This window comes from Elephas maximus, chromosome 3 (assembly GCF_024166365.1).
Source record: "Elephas maximus indicus isolate mEleMax1 chromosome 3, mEleMax1 primary haplotype, whole genome shotgun sequence".
Classification (NCBI taxonomy): Eukaryota; Metazoa; Chordata; class Mammalia; order Proboscidea; family Elephantidae; genus Elephas; species Elephas maximus.
In genome coordinates this window covers 107,202,323-107,223,496 of record NC_064821.1, presented here as the reverse complement: position 1 = coordinate 107,223,496, position 21,174 = coordinate 107,202,323, and the positions used below count along the sequence as shown (strand labels likewise).

At 37.0% G+C, this 21,174-nt stretch overlaps 1 protein-coding gene across 5 annotated transcripts in view; it reads right to left on the bottom strand.

Moving 5' to 3' along the window:
• The window catches only part of PATJ (PATJ crumbs cell polarity complex component), a 417,617-nt gene that overhangs the window by 170,619 nt on the left and 225,824 nt on the right, over positions 1–21,174 (bottom strand). The window lies entirely within an intron of this gene.

Sequence of the window (21,174 nt, the reverse complement as noted above, 5' to 3'; positions counted from 1 at the left end):
TTTTGGGTTTTAAGAAAACGTGGCGGAAACTACTGCGTCCCACAACAAACAAAACCCCAAACATTTACTGAGCTCCAGCTATGTGCCAGGCAAAGTACTTGGTCCTGGTGACACAATGCTGAACAAAACAGACATGGTTTCTCCTCATGGACTTACAGTTCAGTAGGAAAGAAGATCAACAATTAATTCTAAATAATTATACGTATTTAAAGTACACAGCAAGTATAAAATAACACTGAGTGTTATATGAGCAAAAACAAGGGAAATTGAAGATGCTAGTTTAGCTGTCAGACCTGAATTCAAGCCACAGATCTACCACCCACTCAATGTTCACTAATCAACATATTATCTTATCTCGAAGGGGTTCAGTTTCCTCATCTGTAAATTGAGCAAGGAAAAAACCCATTTCATGCTTGTTGAGAAAACTCAATAAAAATATATGTTAAAGGACTTAATAGCTCATGTTATAGGTATTTCATAATTCTTTAATTCCATCTTCTCCCTCACCTAGCCACCTCCTCTATACAGTCTAAATGGCCTGTTTGAGGATTTGGCTGGCTATGTTTCACTTGTGTTGGCTCTCTGTGAAAAAGCCACACTGACAGATCAGTGTGGGGAAAGATGCTGCCATAATCTTGTCATGTATCACAAAAAGCACCAGGTCAGGTCAGGTGCCCTGCGCTCAGAAGGCTTCATGACTGTAACTGTTGTTTGAAGCAATCATCTCATCAGCAGGATAATAAATTAGTAGACTGTGACTCTCCTGGAAATTTCTATGTTCACTCTTATACTTGACTTATACTATGTTCTCTGTCCTTAGGAAAAAGCCTTCGTAAATTGAAAGCTTAACACAAATAATTATTTGTAAGAGGAAGGCAGCTGGAAGACAGTCCAGTCCATTGTATCACTTTATAAGACTTAACAAACACAGCTTTATAAGACAGTAGATAAATTTAAACTCATAAAAATAATTTTATGCATAAATTTACATTAAAAGAATTAAGCATAAAATGCTGCTTATCTTAGAAACATAAATCTATCTGCTTTCCAAGAGTTTTGAAGTGAATCTGAAGGAACTTTCATTGATAATGCTTGTCATTAATAATAAAGAACATATTTAGCAAAATATAGTAATATGAACAACTTGCAACTCAACAAATCTGTCCTCCATGTATGAAAATTATTACAAATAAACTGAAGATATTTTTGTTGGTTGGCTACCAAGCACAAGACATTAGTGAAGACACAGAAGACATGAGGTATCCTCAAGATGTTTTTATACAGTGTAATATGGAAGGCACACATGAATATAAAAATCAAAACCCATTGTCATCTAGTTGATTCTGACTCATAGCAACCCTCTAGGACAGAGCAGAACTACCCAATAAGGTTTCCAAGGAGTAGCTGGTAGATTTGAACTGCCAACCTTTTGGTTAGCAGCAATAGCTCTTAACCACTATGCTGCCAGGGCTCTACAGAAAAATATAGGAAATACTAAATATAATTATTTAAATAGATGTTCCAACTACCATAAGTGCTATCACAGGTCAGTGAATAAATACTAAATTAATTATGCCAGCAATAATTGCTTTTAAAGTTCAAAGAACTGATAGGGTTAGAAAAAGTCTTGGAAAAGGGAAATCTGAGTTGGGTCTTAAATACAGTACAGAATTTAATTACATGAAGAAGAATTCCTGGTGGGTGGAATAGCAAGAGGAAAAGCATATAAGAAGGTGGGTGAGGAAGAGAATTTGAGAACGTATTTACTGCAGATTGAAAGGTCTTTGGTTTATGGGTATTTAGAAATAAGACTGAAAGGCTTAAAGGTTAAATTAATTGACATGTTGTTTTCCAAATTAGGAATTCTACAGAGGTGTCTTGGGGTCCCCCTCAAGGATGGGTTTTATGAGGCTTTCTCCCAAATCTAACCAAAGCATTTATGCTATAATCTGCTTTGTTTGCTGGACATATAGGGATAAAACTGTTAAGAAATTATATCACAGCTAACAAAATCTAATAAAATTTTAAACACACCCCTCTCAGAAAATAATAAAGCAGGAAAAGATAAATAAGTGAAAAAAAAATTGGAGACTTTAACAACACAAGAAGTTCAAGGTATTAGATATAAGGCAGCTCTTATATCTGATACCTTGATATTAGGTATCTGATATCTAATACTACATAGACAATACCCATTTTGGGGAAGCACACACAGAACACTTAAAAAACACAATGTGTACTTGGCCGTAAAAGAAACCTCAGTAACTCTCAAAGAATCAATATCACACAGGCTGTGTTCTCTGAACACTGTGCAATAAAACTACTAACATAACAAACATATCTTTGAAACTCTCATATGTTTAGAAGTAAATTCATATTACTAAAAAGTCCAACATTAAAAAAAAATCAAAGGAAATTAACAAATAAAATATTTACAATTGAATTATAATTTTGATGTTAAATTTGGAAGATATAGTTAAAGCAGAACTTAGAAGGCTATTTACAATTTTGGATAATTTATCAGGAAACAAGAAAAGTTAAAAGAAAAAAAGAAGTTAGGCATTAACTCTTCAGACAGGGATTGGAATGGACAACAGGATTGACAGGGATGCTGGTGAGGAGTGTGTTTCTTGGATCAGGTGGACACTTGAGACTATGTTGGCATCTCCTGCCTGGAGGGGGAGATGAGGGCGTTAGAAGCTGGCGGAATAGATACGAAAAGAGAGAGTGGAGGGAAGGAGCAGGCTGTCTCATTAGGGGGAGAGTAACTGGGAGTAGGTAGCAAGGTGTATATAACTTTTTGTGTGAGAGACTGACTTGATTTGTAAACTTTCACTTAAAGCACAATAAAAATTTAAAAAAAAAATGTTAGGCATTATACCCAAAAAGTTAGAAAAAGAGCTACGTATCAAATGCAAAGAGAGAAAATGGTAACAATAAAGACATCCATCAATGAAAACAGAACTATCATCACCAACAAAACAGAAAAATACACAGTACAAAACAAAAACACTACAATAGAGAAGATCAATGAAATTAAAATACAATTCTTTGAAATCATTAATATGAGACAATCTGAAAAGACTCATCAAGAAAAAAACAGATGATACAAATAAATTCCAGAAGCAAAAAGAGGAATTACAAATATATTTTTAAATAAAAGATTATTATGGATAATGCATCAATATGAACTATACATTGGCACATTTTAAAATCTAGATGACACAGATAAAATGCCATATTTTACATCAAAAATTTCTTAAAAATTAAAATGCCATATTTACTGCAAGAATAAATGTAAAAGTGCAAAAGATTAGTAGTTATTAAGAAAACCGAAATTTCTTTTTCACAAAAAACCTAGGTCTAGATAGTTTTACACTTCAATTCTATCAGATTTCAAGTTGTAATAAATTTTTATCCTATTCATGTGATAAACATGGAGAGCATATCTCACGTCCTTTTCGAGGATGAGGAAATCCTGATTCTGATTCCAAAAGTAGATAAAGACAAATCAAAAAAGAAAACTTAGTCTTATTTCACTTATGATTGTATATGTAAAATTCTTTTTTTAAAAGAGCTAATTTAATTTACGATACAGAGCCCTGATGGTGCAGTGGTTAAGAGCTTGGCTGCCAACCAAAAAGTCAGCAATTCGAATCCACCAGCTGCTCCTTGGAAACCCTATGGGGAGTTCTACTCTGTCCTATAGGGTCGCTATGAGTCGGCTATTTAATTCCACCTCTGATATACCCAATATCTGACCAAAAAAATAACAATTTCATATGATTCAGCCTAAGAACGCATTATGAAGAAGAGTTTATCCCAGGAATACAATGGCAGTTAAATATCAGGAAACTTTTCAAGGAAAATCACAACATTAATAATGTGAAAGACAAAACGCCAGAAGATTATAATAATAGATGGTTTCGATGTTGTATTAATGTGCAAAGTGGTCTGAACTTGTTCAACCTCCAGAGCATAAAAATCACCTTTCTGGCCCAATATATATTCAACTACCTAGACATTTAAATTAATAATAATCCTCCTTTGAGAAAATATGGCTTCAACACCACAACTGAAACAATCCAAATTATGAATAACCGATCTCCATCAACACATTCTTGTGGTATAGTGGAATGAGCAAGGGTTAAAGGGACAGAATTAAATTCAAATTCTAGCTGGTTCACCACACCTCTGTTCTACTGGACCAATTACAGAACCTCTAGAAACTGGATGTTTCTTATCTGTAAAATGGGATTGTTACCTTAAAAATAAATGTTACCCTAACATGCCAGGGACATGCTGTTTTGTCATTAGGTGACTTCGAGTCGGTTCTGACTCATAGTGACCCTATGTTCAACAGAATGAAACGCTGCCAAGTCCTGTACCATCCTCACAATCATTGCTATGTTTGAGCCCACTGTTGTAGTCACTGTGTTAATCCATCTAGTTGAGGGTCTGCGACATAGGAATCCAAATAATATTAGGGGAGAAATATAACCACAACTTTATTTTAGCTATGTTGAGATCTTATACTAATCTTAAATTGGTAGCGAAGCTATTCTTTTCTTCTTTAACATTGTCTATCTTGAGGCAAATTGAGACTTGGGAAAGGAAGCAGTCCCCCCCCCCCACCCCATGATGGCATAAAGTAGGCACTGACACAGTCCTTCATTGGGCATCACTGGAGGACAAGACTACCATCATTCACCCCCAGACTCTCTTCCCTGATCTCCTCGTATTGAGGAATCCCGGGAACAACTTCGGCAGGTACAGAGATCATCTGCTGGATAAAGTGGTTGTCTCATGGCATGTAGGCCTCTGAGGTGGCTTTAAAATTTGTGCTAGTCAAGTATGGAATTAAAACCCTTTCTATAGGTTTAAAAGACTCTCCAAAAACTTGACTCCCATATAAGTATCTATTCAAGGGACTAAGTTGTAGATTTATTATCTCGGGCTTTTGAAACCAACAGCCCTATTTTTCTGGCCCATGTTTTGTTATGACACCACTATTATTCCATTTATTCAATTAACAAACATTTTTTGAACCCAAACTCATGTCAGGCTTAGGATATAAAGGGAATACACTACGGAATTAGCTTTCAAGGACCTCAAAATCTATCGCTGGAGGCAAGCACATACGTGACTGATTCTAATTCAGGGCAATAAGGACCATAAGAAAAATACCAGCAGCTAAAGTCACCAATCTATTTTATTGAGTTGTGAGGAAAGCCAGCAAATATCTGCAAATTACTCTATTAAAAATATTCTAGCCAGTTCTCAATCTATTGGCCAGGCATATCTTTTACTGCATAATGCTGAAGATTCATTTTTTAAAAATATTTTACTGTGTTTTAGGTGAAAGTTTACATAGCAAATTAAGATTCTCATTCAATGATTCATACAGAAATTGTTCCATGACATGGTTACTATCCTCACAATGTGTCAGTACTCTCACCATTTCCACCCCGCCTGTCTCGTTTTCATCCATCCAGTTTCCCTGCCCTTCCTTGCATCCTCGTCTTTGTTTTTGGGTAAATGTTGGTCTCATATAGTTGATTGTTCCAAGAAGCACATTACTTATGGGTGTTACTGCATATTTCATAGGCCAATCTATTATTTGGCTGAAAGGTGACCTCCGGGAGTGGCTTCAGTTCCATGTTAAAAGGGTGATAGTCTCGGGGGTTCCTCTAGTCCAAAGACTCAATTTAACTGACATTTCCAGTAACCCTTCACCCAGCTTCTTCCAATTTTATTGGCCAAAACATTAGCAAATGAGTTTTTCAGCTTTCCTTGACTTCTTTTTATTTTTCCCTTTTATTTGTGGAGAAGGGGGTACACTAAACAATAAAAAGGTCAGCAAAAAAAAAAAAGAAAAAAAGAAACTTCAGACAATAAAGAGTTGTGCATACATAAGTGGTTATTAAGTGTTAGTAACAATTTACGGGGCATCTACTAAGTTGCTCTACCACCTATCTGTCTGTTTGTCATACTGTGGTGGCTTGTGTGTTGCTAGATGCTGGAAGTTATGCCATTAGTATTCTAAATACCAACAGGGTCAACCATGGTGGGTAGGTTTTAACAGAGTTTCCAGATTAGGTAAAAGGCGTGGTGATACACTTCTGAAAATTAACCAGTGACAACTCTATGGATCACAAAGGAATATTGCTCAATATTGTGCTGGAAGATGAGCCCCCTAAATCGGAAGACAGTACACAACAGCTGCAACAATGGACTCAACTCTACCAACTGTCATGAAGATGGCTTGAGACTAGACAATGTTTCATTCTCTTATACGTAAGGTTGCAATAAGTTGCAGCCGACTCAACAAAAACTAAGTTGCAGGAGCTTGCTAAAATCTTTAAAAAATTTTTTTCCTTTTCATGCTAAAAACCACTCTGTCTGGTCAGAATTGTGACTCTGCTTTCCAGATACGGGAAATAAGATTCTGAGATGCTAAACAGTTTGCCAAGGATCACCCAGCTACTAATTGATATAATAATGATGCAAACTCAGTTTTGTTTTTCTGTCTTCAGGGCACTATCTGGAAGTAACTCTTTAGGTTTCTTATTTCTCTCTACTTCTCTCTGTAAGAACGTAAACCTATAAGGCCCCCTTTGTAGCTCTGCTGTTATCTTCTGTACCCAAAACAGTGCCTCACATACATTTAGGTGGTCAATCTAAGCCTGTTGAAAGCATAAACGTAGGATTGCTAAGGCCATCTTCAATGGCTCTGCCACGCTTCTCCCCACTGCTGCTACACGATGCTACATAAAAGCACGAACCCTTAAATATTGGACACATACTATTTTTTTTCAAACAACCAAGTATCCCTTCAGCTAAAAGAAGTTGAAAAAGGGTTTTTTCCCTTAGATTTGTATTCAAAGTGACAACATCCATTAGGACTATTAGAAAAAACAAATCACTCTGGGTATATTCCCTTTTAAAATCCACTCTATTAAACCTAAGAAACTTGGAAAAGAAAAAGGTTTATAGTTTATCATTTTTTTCTGTGCATAATAAAACAGGAAATGTAATAAGATCATAAAAGTGCCAAATGTTCTGTAACATATATGCTCTTTAATCTTCAGTTCAATTTTTTTTTTTTTTTTTGTTAACATTTTCCGGCCTCAAAATTTGGTTATTCTAGATTTTTTATTTAGACTCATAGCTAGAAAGGGTTGAAAAGATGACATAATTTAAGTTCACATATATTAATTACTATGTTTTCACCACACACTAAACCAGGGACTTTTAACTCAGGCAAAAACTAAGAAATCATGTAAAGCTAGCTTCTCTTACAACTCCTCCCCTACACATGGACTCCATTTTATACAGAACGAAAAAAGACACCCAAGAATTGAAGATTTTGTATAAGGTTATAATACTAATTTATCACTAAAAGTCTTCTAGTGTGTAGTTCGATTCTTTCTTCACCAAATTATCTTAAATTTCTCAAATAGCATTTTAAAGAAAAAAATATTAATGGACTACATTTCTCCTTCAGTTTAAAAAGCTATCTTTAGGGTCCTGATATTATTATAATATATCCTAACATGAAAGAAACATTGTGCATTTCACTATGTCATTGGATCCTCACCACATCTTTATAAATACTTCCACTTACAGGAGTTGACTGATACTCAGGTGAGGTGACTTGATCAGTATCAGGGTCAAATCTGCTGAATCCAAGTGCTGTGCTCTATGCACCACATCACAGGTGCCTCTTATACAATAAGAGGTTCCCTTAAGGGAGCTGACATAATGGTTCCCAGCCCTATGCTCCTTGGGTTATTTGCCAGACTTAGACTTACTGTCAGGCTGGCTGCCTAAAACTCACCCTTGTTGTTGTTGTAGGCTGCCAGAGTTGGCTTTTGACTCATGGCGACCCCATACACAAGGGGATTGGATCACTGGGACCCATACATAGGGTTTTCATTAACTGATTTTTCAGAAGTAGATTGCCAAGACTTTCTTACTAGTCTTGGTCTGGAAGCTCCACTGAAACTTGCTCAGCATCAGAGCAAGCACACTAGCCTCCAATGACAGGTGAGTGAGTGTTAATTGTGCTTGAGGTACACAGGCCAAGAACCAAACTTTGGAGTTTTTAAAAAAGAATTATGTTTGGACTTCACTACCTGAGACACTGAGTCAATGAGTCTGGGTAAAGTTTAGGAATCTCTCTTTATAACAAGGTGCTCAGGCAATTCTCATGAGCAGTCAAGTTTGTAAAGAACAGAATAATCTCCCCTGCAATGCAATAATTTTTTTCTATAGTAATCATGACAGACTTCCATAAAGTTCACAGAAATATAAAATTGAAGGCAGCCTGCCCTATTGTTGAGTCTTTCACTGTTAAAAAGACCTCTCTTCTATGGAAGAGATATCTGCCTCCATGTTGGGTGCCTAGTAGGTCCTTAGACATGAAAGAAGCATAGGCTCTTTAGACTCCAAGTTATAGAAGTCATAAATCAAATAAGCTTTCAAGAAGGGATTATAACTTAACAAAGGAGCGATACACTCACTCCAGTTAATAACAGCAATATCTACTTACTTTGGATTTATACTTAAAATATTCATCTATCTCTGCACAGTAAGCTGGGCAGTTCTACTCTGTCATATCAGGTCGCTGTTAGTTGGAATCAACTGGTGGCACTCAACAGCAACAATAAGTTCTCTTATATTCACGTAGGTAAGAAAAGGAAGTTTGATTGTTTATCAAGCACTCTGGTTAACATTTACATATGCACAACATAGAGCTACATTAATAAAATGTATTTTTTTTTTTTTTTAATCAGAGAATACTTATGGACCTTGTAGCACATTAGACTCTTAAATACATTTATTTGGATGGAAGATACTGAGTAAGACTTTTCTGGGGACAATTAGAATCACAAGTTCCTAAGTTGTAGATGGAGCCCTGGTGGCACAGTGGTTAAAAGCTCGGCTGCCAACCAAAAGGTCGGCAGTTCAAATCTAACAGCTGCTCCTTGGAAACTCTATGGGGGCAGTTCTGCTCTTTCCTATAGGGTTGCTGTGAGTCAAAATCAACTTGATGGCAACAGGTTTTGTTGTTTTTATTTTTATTTTTTGTAAGTTGTAGATGGATATGAAAAGTTTAGGGTAAACAAGAAAGAAAATACAGGCATTCTTCGTTTAGCTAATATTTATTGAGTACCTACTATTTATTTGACCATGTGCAGGTTACTAAGTGTTTGGTATTAAACACAAAAGTCCCTGCCCTCAAGGAGTTTCTAATTTATTGGAAGAATCAGTCTACAGATAAGCTAAACAATCATAAAATGGACTTCCAAGAGATATTAAGCTCCATAATTGCAAGGAGCTATCGTCTTAACCATTGTATCCTCCATGCTTCAGACACTACCCCTTGCATAGTAGATGAAAGAAACAAATAGGACTCGGGTGTTGAAAGAGATCAGGAAAGATATTTTTGCAGATATGCCACATAAGCTCAGATATGATGGATGAGAAGAAGCCAGGTGAAGAGCTGTTATATCTGACAGAGATATGTACAGCATCTTTATGGTTGACAAGAACTTGGCTTGTTCCAGGAAAGGAAAAAAGGTCCTAGTGGGCTGGAGTAAAATGGAGGGTGGCTTGGAATGGGTTAAAAAGAAAAGCAGGATCCTGAGTAAGGCCTTGACCACCACAGTAAAAATTTTGAATTTGTTTCAAAGTGCAATGAAAAATCAATGAAGCGTTTTAAGTAGAAAGTAATATAATGTGATTTATCATTTTAAAAGCTCACTCTTACTTCAGTATGTAGTATAGGATGCTGCAAGAGTCCAAGTGTGTGACTAGGATGGCTTGGACCAGGATAGTGGTAGGGAGAGATGATGCAGAAAAGTTCTGTTGTAGAAAGAGGGCGGGGTTACATTAACATCACACAAAGAATTTGGTCTTTGTCCTTGGTTCCGGAGGGATAACCTCTAAAGGCTTGGAATTACCCCAGTAATCCTAACTGTATTTTATGAGGGCTCTAGAGCACACCTAAGCTAGCATCTTCTGCTAGTGAGGTGACTCTCAGGAGGGGACTGGCCAGGCCAGAAAGACCCAGTGTATGCTATCAACTTCCTGGATTGCCTTGTGATATCAACCGACCTCAGGGGAGAAGGACTAGAGTTTGCATTACATAATGAGACCCCCCAATAAAAGCTCTGGACATGGTAGCTCCATACGCTTCCTGATTGGTGGAGGCCATTGATGCTTGTGGGAGGGTAGCACATTTTTGGGGGGGACACGGAAGCTCCACACTGAGAGCTCTCCCAGGACTTGCTTAGTTCATCTCTTCATTTGTATCCTTTTTGCCGTAATAAAATTATAATCGCAAATATATACTTCCTGTGAGTTCCGTAAATCATTTTAAGGAATTCTCAAACCCAAGAGAGTAGTGGGAGCCAGTAGGTAAAAAGTGAAAGGGTTGGGGACCCCAGAGCTTGGCTGGCATTCTGAAGGGGCAGTGGGAAAATCCAAAATTTGTAGCCAACAGATAAGAAGTGAGGGGAGCCCTGGGAGCTCCCAGGCTCATGGATGGCATCTGAGATCCTACGTTGACCTGGCAATCTGGAGGTCCGTGCCCTATAACTTGGCAAGGTCTCATCCAGCTCTGGGTGGTTAAGGTCAGAAGGAGAAGTGCCGCATGTGCAGCTGGTGTCCGAACAGAAGTGGAACAGAATTAAATTGATCCTTACAGTGTGGTGAGAAGTGGGAATTTGATTTTTCCACTCAGTTGATGGCAGAAAAGTGGAATTTGATTTTTCCATTTAGGAGGGAAGAGAAAGATTTTAGAAAAGCAAACTTAGTCCAATCATGGCTAACAATATGGTGAGAGAAACTTTACGGAGAAAGGGATTGAGATCAGAGGACAAATCCTTGAAGTTAATATAAGGTTCACGTGTTCTACAGTTACCTTTAAAAAAAATGAATTTCAGATATTTATAACTTAGAATCACTGGAACAATTAACCCAGGAGATTTTTGCGTTTAGGCAACCACTTGAGTGACACACTTAAATGTGCCTTTCCTAAGACCAATCTAATATGGACCTTACCTGTGTCTCCACAATCAAGCCTCGAAGTTAAGTAAGAGACTTGTTTTGATTATAAAACAGATTCCTTTAGGATCGCAATTTCAATTTCTCTCTTCCTTTATTTTCCCCTTCCCTTCCTGTTCTCTCTAACCCCTCCCTCCACACACACTTCCTCTCTACCTCTTCCTGTAATTTCCATTACCAATTGCTGCTATTTAGTAGTTATACTAAGAGGTGAACTAGAATTTCAAAAGGTGAGAAGGAGAACAAAGCTACTGTGTGGGAGAAAAAAAAAACAGACTTGAACTCTCATCTTAAAAAAAAACAAGACAACGCATGCCTTTTCTTTTTTCAGCTCTAATTCAAAATTTTAAAGCTCCCCAAGAGCCATGAAGGTTGGGTAACTCCCAAAACTACTGATCTGAGATAATCTTTAAACCTTAAACCAAAAATATTCCCTGAAGTTTTCTTAAAAAAAAAACAATAGTTTAGCTTAATTAGTAAAAAATATCTGCCTTGAGCATCATGCTGCTAGTATTTGCATACCGATGGCATAGCTTCCAGCATCACAGCAACATGCAAGCCACCACAGTACAAACTGACAGATGCGTGGGGAAGAACTATCTATATGGGGTCAAATTGGTGACAAGAACTCGAATATTGGATAGGAACCTTAGGGGGCTTGGAGTTTATGTTAATGATCGTACAACTTGAAGAATGTGGTCAATGTCACTAAATTGTACATGTAGAAGCTGCTGAATTGGTGTATATTTTGCTATGTATATTCTCAACAACAATAAAAATTAAAAAAAAAAAAATTTAGAGCTCTTCTTGTGTAGGGCTGAGTCAGCACAAACTGTTTTGCAGCTTCAGACATGTGGCTCCACCACAGGGAAGCCTACACTGCCTAGCATTTGCTCCAAGGGCCTCTGGGAGTCATTTCCATAGCAACTAAGGGGGTGGGGAAGGGAACAAATGAGAAGAAAATGTATGAAGTGAAAGGTTTTCTTAAAATATACTCATTTTAATTTCACTAAAAATATGCTCTTTTAAAAGAGGTGGAGTAAACTAGTTTTGTCTTATTTCATGTCAAACAGAGCCTCCAAAAAAAAAAAAAAAACCCCAAAACCAAAGAAACCTACGCAGTTTCCTCTATGCATACACACACACACACACAAATTATATAAGTACTATTGTCTAGCAACAAAATATTAACAGCGTCATGATGATTCAGGTTATTGCTAATCATACTCATTCCTGGAGAATGGACAACCGATCTTTACATTGACTTCCACTGACTTTTGCAATGTGTTAAGTCAAGTAGCAGTAGTTCCTATCTGAGCAAACAAGCTGTCCTTCCATTTCTGAATAAAAATCCGAGATTAGGAGATAAGTAACCCACATTTTCTGGCACCAGGCTTGCTCAAGTATCCCTGAGTGAACATCAAACTGGAATAATTGGAGAGAGAGAACAATCTTTTGACTCAGCTGAACAGTTGTGCTTGTTTTAAACATGGATTTTTTAGCCCTGTGACAATGGTATCTGAAAAAAAGGAATCCCAAGTTGCTCATAATTCTGCATCAAAGCATCAATGCCTTCTTGTGTCCAAAAAAGCCAATAAGATTTTTCTAGTATGGTCTCAGGGTATTTTCCTATCATCATAGGATATTAGGTGTTGCTAAGTAACAGAGCCTTTCTCCCAAGAAAGAAACTTAATTTAGGTCACTGCCCAGTATGTCAATAGAAAATGTTCAACAGAGCAAAATAACAGCCCAATACAATTTCAGAAACATTTAGTTACCTGGCCTCTTTCCAAATAAAAAAGAAAAACAAAATACAGAAAATATATTTTAAAACATTTTTCTATGCATTAAATACAATGTTCCCACTTAAAAAAAAAAAATCAGGTTATGAGATACATCTCTTAACCTAATTTTCCTTATGCTGTAACCAACTTAGTTCTCCAAGAGTCAGAACGTGAAGACCTGAGAAGTAAAAATGTACAAAAGAAAACCATAACTTACCAGAAGAAACAGCATTTGAACTCAAGCAGTTAGGAGCAAATCTCAAGCGAATGTCCGGGTCAAAGAGAGACAACGATGAAAGCATAAAGAAATATATCTGACATAACAAATATAACAACTTTCCCTTAAATATAGTAGATATTTTTGCGAGTATATCAACTGGAAATTAGCAATTGAAACAAAAACATGAGAATGCAAGTTAAGTATAATATTAATAACATTATTGTTGTTGTTAACATTAGCTGCTGAAGAGTAGGCATTGACTTATGGTGACTTTATGTATAGCAGAACTGGTATGGACCAGTCCTAGGCCATAAACCCACTGCAGTCGATTCTGACTCACAGCGACTCTATAGGACAGAGCAGAATTGCCCAATAGAGTTTTCAAGGAGCGCCTGGCGGATTTGAACTGCCGACCTCTTCATTAGTAGCCGTAGCACTTAACCACTATGTCACCAGGGTTTCTGTCCTAGGCCATACCTATGATTATTGCTATGTCGGAGTCCATTTGTGTGGCTATTATGTTGGTTCATCACATTGAGACGATCCCTGGTTTTTGCCATAGATAACAATTATATGGCCTTACGTGGTAGATTGTTCTAAGCGCTTTGCTATATTTTAACTCATTTAATCCTTATGAAAACTCTCTGTGGTATTGTTATCCACAGTTTTACAACTGAGGAAACTAAGGGACAGAGAGAATAGGTAACATACACAGGATAACACAGCTAGTGAATGGTTAAAATAGGATTTGAACACAGAGTTTGGCTCTGGAGTCCATGATCTTAGGTAATAGTCAGCGTTAGAATTAAACAAAAAGAGTTATATACAGAATTCAGGAGAAAAATACAAGGTTAAATTATTTTCTTCCTTCCTTCCACAAACATTTAATCCATATTTGAAATAAGAATAGACAAGAAAATCAAACATGAATTTAAAGTAGCAAAAGTCAGACAGCCAGCTACAACAAGAATGATTAAGACTATTTCCTTAAGTGATCATATGTTGTTGTTAGGTGCCACTGAGTCAGTTCCAACTCATAGCAACCTTATGTACAACAGAACAAAACGTTGCCTGGTCCTGTACTATCAAAGTAATTGTTGCTATGTTTGAGCCAATTGTTGCAGCCACTGTGACAATTTATCTCATTGAGGGTCGTCCTCTTTTTCCCTAACCCTCTACTTTACCAAGCACGATGTCCTTCTCCAGGGACTGGTCCCATCCAATAACATGAACAAAGTATGTAAGATGAAGTCTTGACATCTTCACTTACAAGGAACATTCAGACAGTACTTCTTCCAAAACAGATTTGTTTGTTCATCTGGCAGTCCATGGTATAGGCAATATTCTTCACCAACACCATAATTCAAAGACATGAATTCTTTGGTCTTCCTTATTCACTGCCCAGTTTTCGCACACATATAAAGCTACCGAAAATACCCTGGCTTGGGTCAGGCACACCTTAGTCCTCAAAGTGACTTCTTTTAACACTTTTAAGAGGTCTTTTGCAGCAGAATTGTCCAATGAGATAAGTCTTTTGATTTCTTGACTGCTGCACCATAGGTGTTGATTGTGGATTCAAGTAAAATCTAATCCTTGACAACTTCAGTATCTTCACTCCACTTATCATGATGTTGCTTATTGGTCAGCAAGCAAGGTTGTGTCATCTGCATATCACAGGTTGTTAATGAGTCTTCCTCCAATCTTGATGCCCCGTTCTTCTTCATACAGTCCAGATTCTTAGATTATTTGCTCTGCATACAGACTAAGTGTGGTAAAAGGATGCAACCCTGACACACACCTTTCCTGACTTTAAACGGCGTGGTATCCTCTGGTTCTGTTCAAACAACTGCTTCTTGATCTATGCACTGTTTCTCATAAGCTCAATTATGCATTCTGGAATTCTTGGTCTTTGCAATGTTACCCATAATTTGTTACGATCCACACAGTCAAATGCCTTTGCATAGTCAATAAAACACGGTTAAGCATCTTTCTAGGAAACCCTGGTGGCGTAGTGGTTAAGTGCTACGGCTGCTAACCAAAAGGTCAGCAGTTTAAATCTGCCAGGCGCTCCTTGGAAACTCTACCGGGCAGTTCTACTTTGTCCTATAGGGTCGCTATGAGTCGGAATCAACTCAATGGCAGTGGTTTTGGTAAACATCTTTCTGGTATTTTCCACTTTCAGTGAGCATCCATTTCACATCAGCAATGATATTCCTTGTTCCACATCCTCCTCTGATTCTGGTTTGAATTTCTGGAAGTTCTGTCAATGTACTGCTGCAACTGCTTTTGAATGATCTTCAGCAAGGTTTTACTTGCATGTGGTATTAATGATATTGTTTGATAATTTCCACATTCTTTTGGATCACCTTTCTTTGAAATACACATGAACATGGATCTCTTCCAGTCAGCTGGCCAGGTAGCCGTCTTCCAAATTTCTTGGCATAGATAAGTGAGCACTTCCAGCACTGTATCCATTTGTTGAAACATCTCAATTGGTAGCCTGTCAATTCCTGGAGCCTTGTTTTTTGCTAATACCTTCAGTGCAGCTGGGACTTCTTCCTTCAGTACCATCAGTTTCTGATCATATGCCACCTCCTGAAATGGCTGAACGTCGACCAATTCTTTTTGGTATAGTGACTCTGTGTATTCCTTCCATCTGTTTTTGATGCTTCCTGTGTCACTTAATATTTTCCCCATAGAATCCTTCGATATTGTAACTTGAGGCTTGAATTTTTTCTTCAGTTCTTTCAACTTGAGAAATGCTGAGCATGTTCTTCCCTTTTGGTTTTCCAACTCTGTGTCTTTGCACATGTCATTATAATACTTTGTCTTCTCAATCTGCCCTTTGAAATCTTCTGTTCAGCTCTTTTACCTCATCATTTCTTCTATTTTCTTTAGCTACTCAAGATTCAAGAGCAACTTTCAGAGTTTCTTCTGACATCGACTTTGGTCCTTCTTTCTTTCCTATCTTTTTAATGATCTTTTGCTTTTTTCATGTATGATGTTCTTTGATAGTGGATACATGGAAATATGCTCTTTGAGAAAATTCATCAAAATATACCTGTAAGATTTGTACACACTGAATTGTACGTTAGAAATTATTGAAATGGCATATGTTTTGTTACGTATATTTTCACAATAAAAAAAAGAAAACTTTATATAGTTTTCTGTAGATATTACAATAATTTTTTTTTTTTTAAAGAACCATAATGAAATAATGTAATGTATGGACCTTGTTTAAATTCTGACTTGAACACAAAACATACCAACTATGAAAATATATTTTAAGACAATAAAGAAAATTTGATTACAGATTATACATTAGATAAAGTGAAAGAATTCTTGTGTTAGGTATGTTAATGGTATTGAAGTTGCATTTTTAGAAATGCATATGTATGGATGAAGCGACATAGTATCTAGAAATGGTTTTAAAATATTTCGGTAAATAAAAGAATTAACAAAAGAGAAATAATGAAAAAGTAAAACAAATATGGCAAAATCTTGGTAATTACTGAACCTGGTAGTATATTATCTGGAAATTCACTGCCTGTTGACTTTTTGTTTGAAAAATTTCACAACCAAGAAAAAGAAAAAAATCCTTCTAACTACCCTATAAGACATACCCACCCCATTTTACAGATGATATAAATGAGTCTTATGGAGGTTATGCTACTTGCCCAAATATACAGTTAGTAACTGGCGGGTCTGGGGTTCAGATTCTGACAGAATGTGGCCAGGAGCACAAGAATGAAGGAGAAGGTAAGCCTGGAACTGCTGCTAAGATCCTGTGACACAAAGGCCCCAGACATTTAGATAAAGCAGAGATAGACAAAACACTCTCAACAGTGTTTGAGGATGATTTACCATTCAAAGGTGGGAAGGACAGATTGGAAGGGAAGGACCAGGGAACCTGACCATTTAGGAGGCCATTACTATGTGCCTAAGAATGACTGCAAATGGATTAAGGGTGACAGCAGGAAAAAAATGAAAAGAAACTAAGGAGTCAGAGAAAAGAATAACAACTGACTTCACTCCATTTTTTTTTTTTTACTAATGTCTCCTTTGGGCTAGGAACTATGCTACTTGCTAGGAATATAAGGGTGAAGTTAGAAAGAAAGTAAAGGTTGAATGAACTACTGTCACAAGCATAAAAAGTTCCAAATAGGAATGCGAACTTTCTTTCAGTCACATAACAGCAGATGAAAGAAAGATTCAACTCCTGTAATCAGTACCTAAACTCTCAAGAATTACAGTTACTTTGGAAGGGGAAAGGAACCAGTCCAGAACACTCATGATCAAGGGCACCAGAGATCACAGAGGTTAACAGTAAGCTAATGGCAAAATCAGGAATAGAATCCAAAGCTGGTTTCACCTATTCTAAGTCTCATATATTGGTCAATTGAGTGAGGTCTGCACTAAAATTAATGGTGGGCTATCTCCATCCCTCATGTCCACAAATCTCATTCCAGCTCCTTCATTTCATGCCATGAGAAAACTGATCACTCTGCACACCTCCTCTGGTAACGAGGGATGCCAGGTATCTGAGGCAATCATTCAGTGGGCGATGCAGCTGGTAAATGATGAATCTACAAAGGCACAGCACAAGTTCATTGTCTATCACTAAGCTTAAAACACAAAATGAAATTAATTTAGTACAGAGAGAAGTTTATCCACTGTCATTAGGGAAGATGGTTACATCTGCACCCATGCTCAAACATACGGCTTACATTATCAGCTTTGATGGATATGTCCAGGGAGGTCTTTTTGTAAGAGAACCATTATGCCCAAACCACAGTTTCCCAAAGTGTGGTCCATGGCATTCACCCTATCACCTGAGGTAGTTCTGTAAAACAAACAACAAAAAAAAGCATTGTCTGGGCTCCATGTCATTTCTACAAAATCTAAATCTCTAGGCTGAGGCCAAGAAACCACCATAATCATTTTAAAAAAGATCTCCATGTAAACCTTATACACACTGAAGAATACTGTCTAAAAACCTAAGATAAGTCCCCCATCCCAGCCCAAAACACCTATACGGCCCCTAGAGAAGCCTGAAAACAAGGTATAAAAAAGGTTTGATTATTACTGACCTCAGAATTTTTACCAAGTCTTAAGAGAAACCAGAAAAAACACTTGAATTTTGAAAACGGCACTGAGCAAAGCCAAACACAATTTAAAAAAAACACTCTGCACAATCATTTGTTGTACATTTTAAGTAAGAGAACAGAGAATATGGTTCTTTAATCACTATAAAAGTATTGACTTATAAGCTCATTATGGTTATAGTTAGTAGAAATGTGTTAGAGTTGGGCTGATTTTAGTTCCTGGTCATTATCCAGCCATGCAGTAATGCCTAACAAAAGCTTCATGCTGGCATCGAATTGTAGTAATCAGCAGTGGCACCGACAGCATTCAGGTGTTTAATTATATTTTCTAGAGGGAAAAAAACCCCGTAGCTTCCAAAAATTAAAGGAAACCATACTTGAGGGTAGAAAAAAACAATACAACATGATATTTCCCAAGTTCATCTGGTCTCTTTAGTGACTGATACTTACTATGGAAACAAACTTTCCTCTACATACCTGCTTAGAATACTATTAGGCTATGTTTGCCAAAGGCCCTGTAGATATATATTTATTCCAACAACCATCAGAGGAGGGCTCAGGAGGAAGTAGAATTCCAGCTGAGATTTGACAAGAGCATCATGTAGGAATGAGCTCTGGAGCTCCACAGACCTAGGCTCCAATGCCACTTTTACTGTTGGATCTCTGTGATCTTCGGCAAATTTTATTACAGCAAAACTGGAGCCTTGGTGGCACAGCAGTTAAGAGCTCGGCTGCTAACCAAAAGGTCAGCAGTTCAAATCCACTATTTGCTCCTTGGAAACCCTACAGGGCATTTCTACTCTACTCCTATAGGGTCGCTATGAGTCAGAATCAACTCAACAGCAATGGGTTTGGTTTGGTTTTAAAATGGACAAAAATAATAATCTTGGAGAATTCTTTGAAAGATTAAAGGAGATAATGTACAAAGCATCCCAGAGTACCTTAAAAAAAAAAGAGGAGCCCAATAAACCATAATGCATGGTTATTATTATTCACCCCCAAGAAATGCCAAGTACTCTGGAAGAGGAACTGAATATGAAGAGTAAACTTGCTCCCAGAGCTGAGCTAAGCAGCAGTACTGCTGGAGGCAGAGCAGCCCAATGCTGGTTTGTGACAGCCTTTATCTAGGCCACTGCAGCATGAACAGCGGGAAGATAGCAAACAGTACAGGTGACTTCCAAAACCTGCCACTGCTCTCAGTCTCAGAGAGGATTGCAAGTGACAGGATTTTTCCTCTAAGAGCATCCAAATAATAAGGGTAACGGAAGAAACCCCATAAATGATGGAAAGGTTTGGAAACGATTCTGGTGACTTGATTTGGTTCCAGACTGAGGTCTACTGAAGTTAACCACAAAACTTTATGGTCAGAAAGGTCCTTAAATGTCTTATAAAACAATGCCCGGCTTTCAGTAGAATTATATTTTAAAATTAACCAACTTGATAAAAAGACATTACTGTATTGTTAACCATCAAAAGGACAGATTTCAATGCTCCCTCAGAGTCCTGCACTCATTCAGAGTTTGTTTCTCTGGGTTTCACAGCCCAATAAAGATGCGGGCGTGAGGTGCCACCCACACTCAGAAGCTTATATTTTTCCTTCTCATTAATATTTAAACAACCATATATTAACTGTTTTCCGGACTTGATTTTAAGCTTTGGAAAGGCACAAATCAATCTTATGCTTCTTTATCAGCCTAGTGCTAGCAGGTAAAAACTAATAAATATTGCCTCTATATGATACAACTCATACATGAGTTCATTCCGTGGAACACTTACATTTAGTATGTGCTAGGCACCTGACTGCTAGATAGGTACTTAGAAGAGAAAATTCAGAACTCACAAATTAGAGACTTGAATCTTCATTTCTAGGAAAAATATAGATTAATTTCCTACAATGTTTGATACATTTCCCATAATGTTTATTTTTTTCGAGAAAAAAATAACATTAAAATCAAACCATACAAAAAGAAGACAGGTCCAAAATCAAAGAATTATCCCCACAACTTGTTCAAATAGAAAGAGTAACAAAACAAACTCCCAGGCATGAGAAGAATGCAAATAATAAAAATTAGAGCACAATTAAATTAGAGAACAGAAAACAATTGAGAGAGTTAACAAAACCAAAAGCTGGTTCTTTGAAAAAATTAACAAAATTGATAAACCATTGGCCAAAATGACAAAACAAAAACAGGAAAGGAAGCAAATAACCTGAATAAGAAAGGAGATGGGCGATCTCACAACAGACCCAACTGAAATTAAAAGAATCGTATTAAACTACTAAGGAAAATTGTACTCTAACAAATTCAAAAGCCTAGAAGAAATGGATAAATTCCTAGAAACACACTACCTACCTAAACTAACACAAACAGAGGAAAATAACTAAATAAACCCATAACAAAAGAAGAGATTGAGAAGATATAAAAAAAAAAAAAAAAAAAACCTCCCAACAACAACAACAAAAAAGCCCTGGCCCAGAGGGCTTCACTGCAGAGTTTTACCAAACTTTTCGAGAAGAGTTAATACCATTACTACTAAAAGTATTTCAGAGCACAGAAAAGGATGGAATATTCCCAAACTCATTCTATGAAGCCAGCATACCCCTGATACCAAAACCAGGTAAAGACACCACAAAAAAAAGAAAATTACAGACCTATATCCCTCATGAACTTAGATGTAAAAATCCTCAACAAAATTCTAGCCAACAGAATTCAACAACATATCAAAAAAATAACTCACCATGACCAAGTGGGATTCATACCAGGTATGAAGGCATGGTTCAACGTTAGAAAAACAATTAATGTAATCCGTCATATAAATAAAACAAAAGACAAGGATCACATGATTTTATCAATTGATGCAGAAAAGGCATTTGACAAAGTCCAACACCCATTCATGATACAAACTCTCAGCAAAATAGGAATAGAAGGAAAATCCCTCAACATAATAAAGGGCATTTATACAAAGTTAACAGCCAACAACATCCTAAATGGAA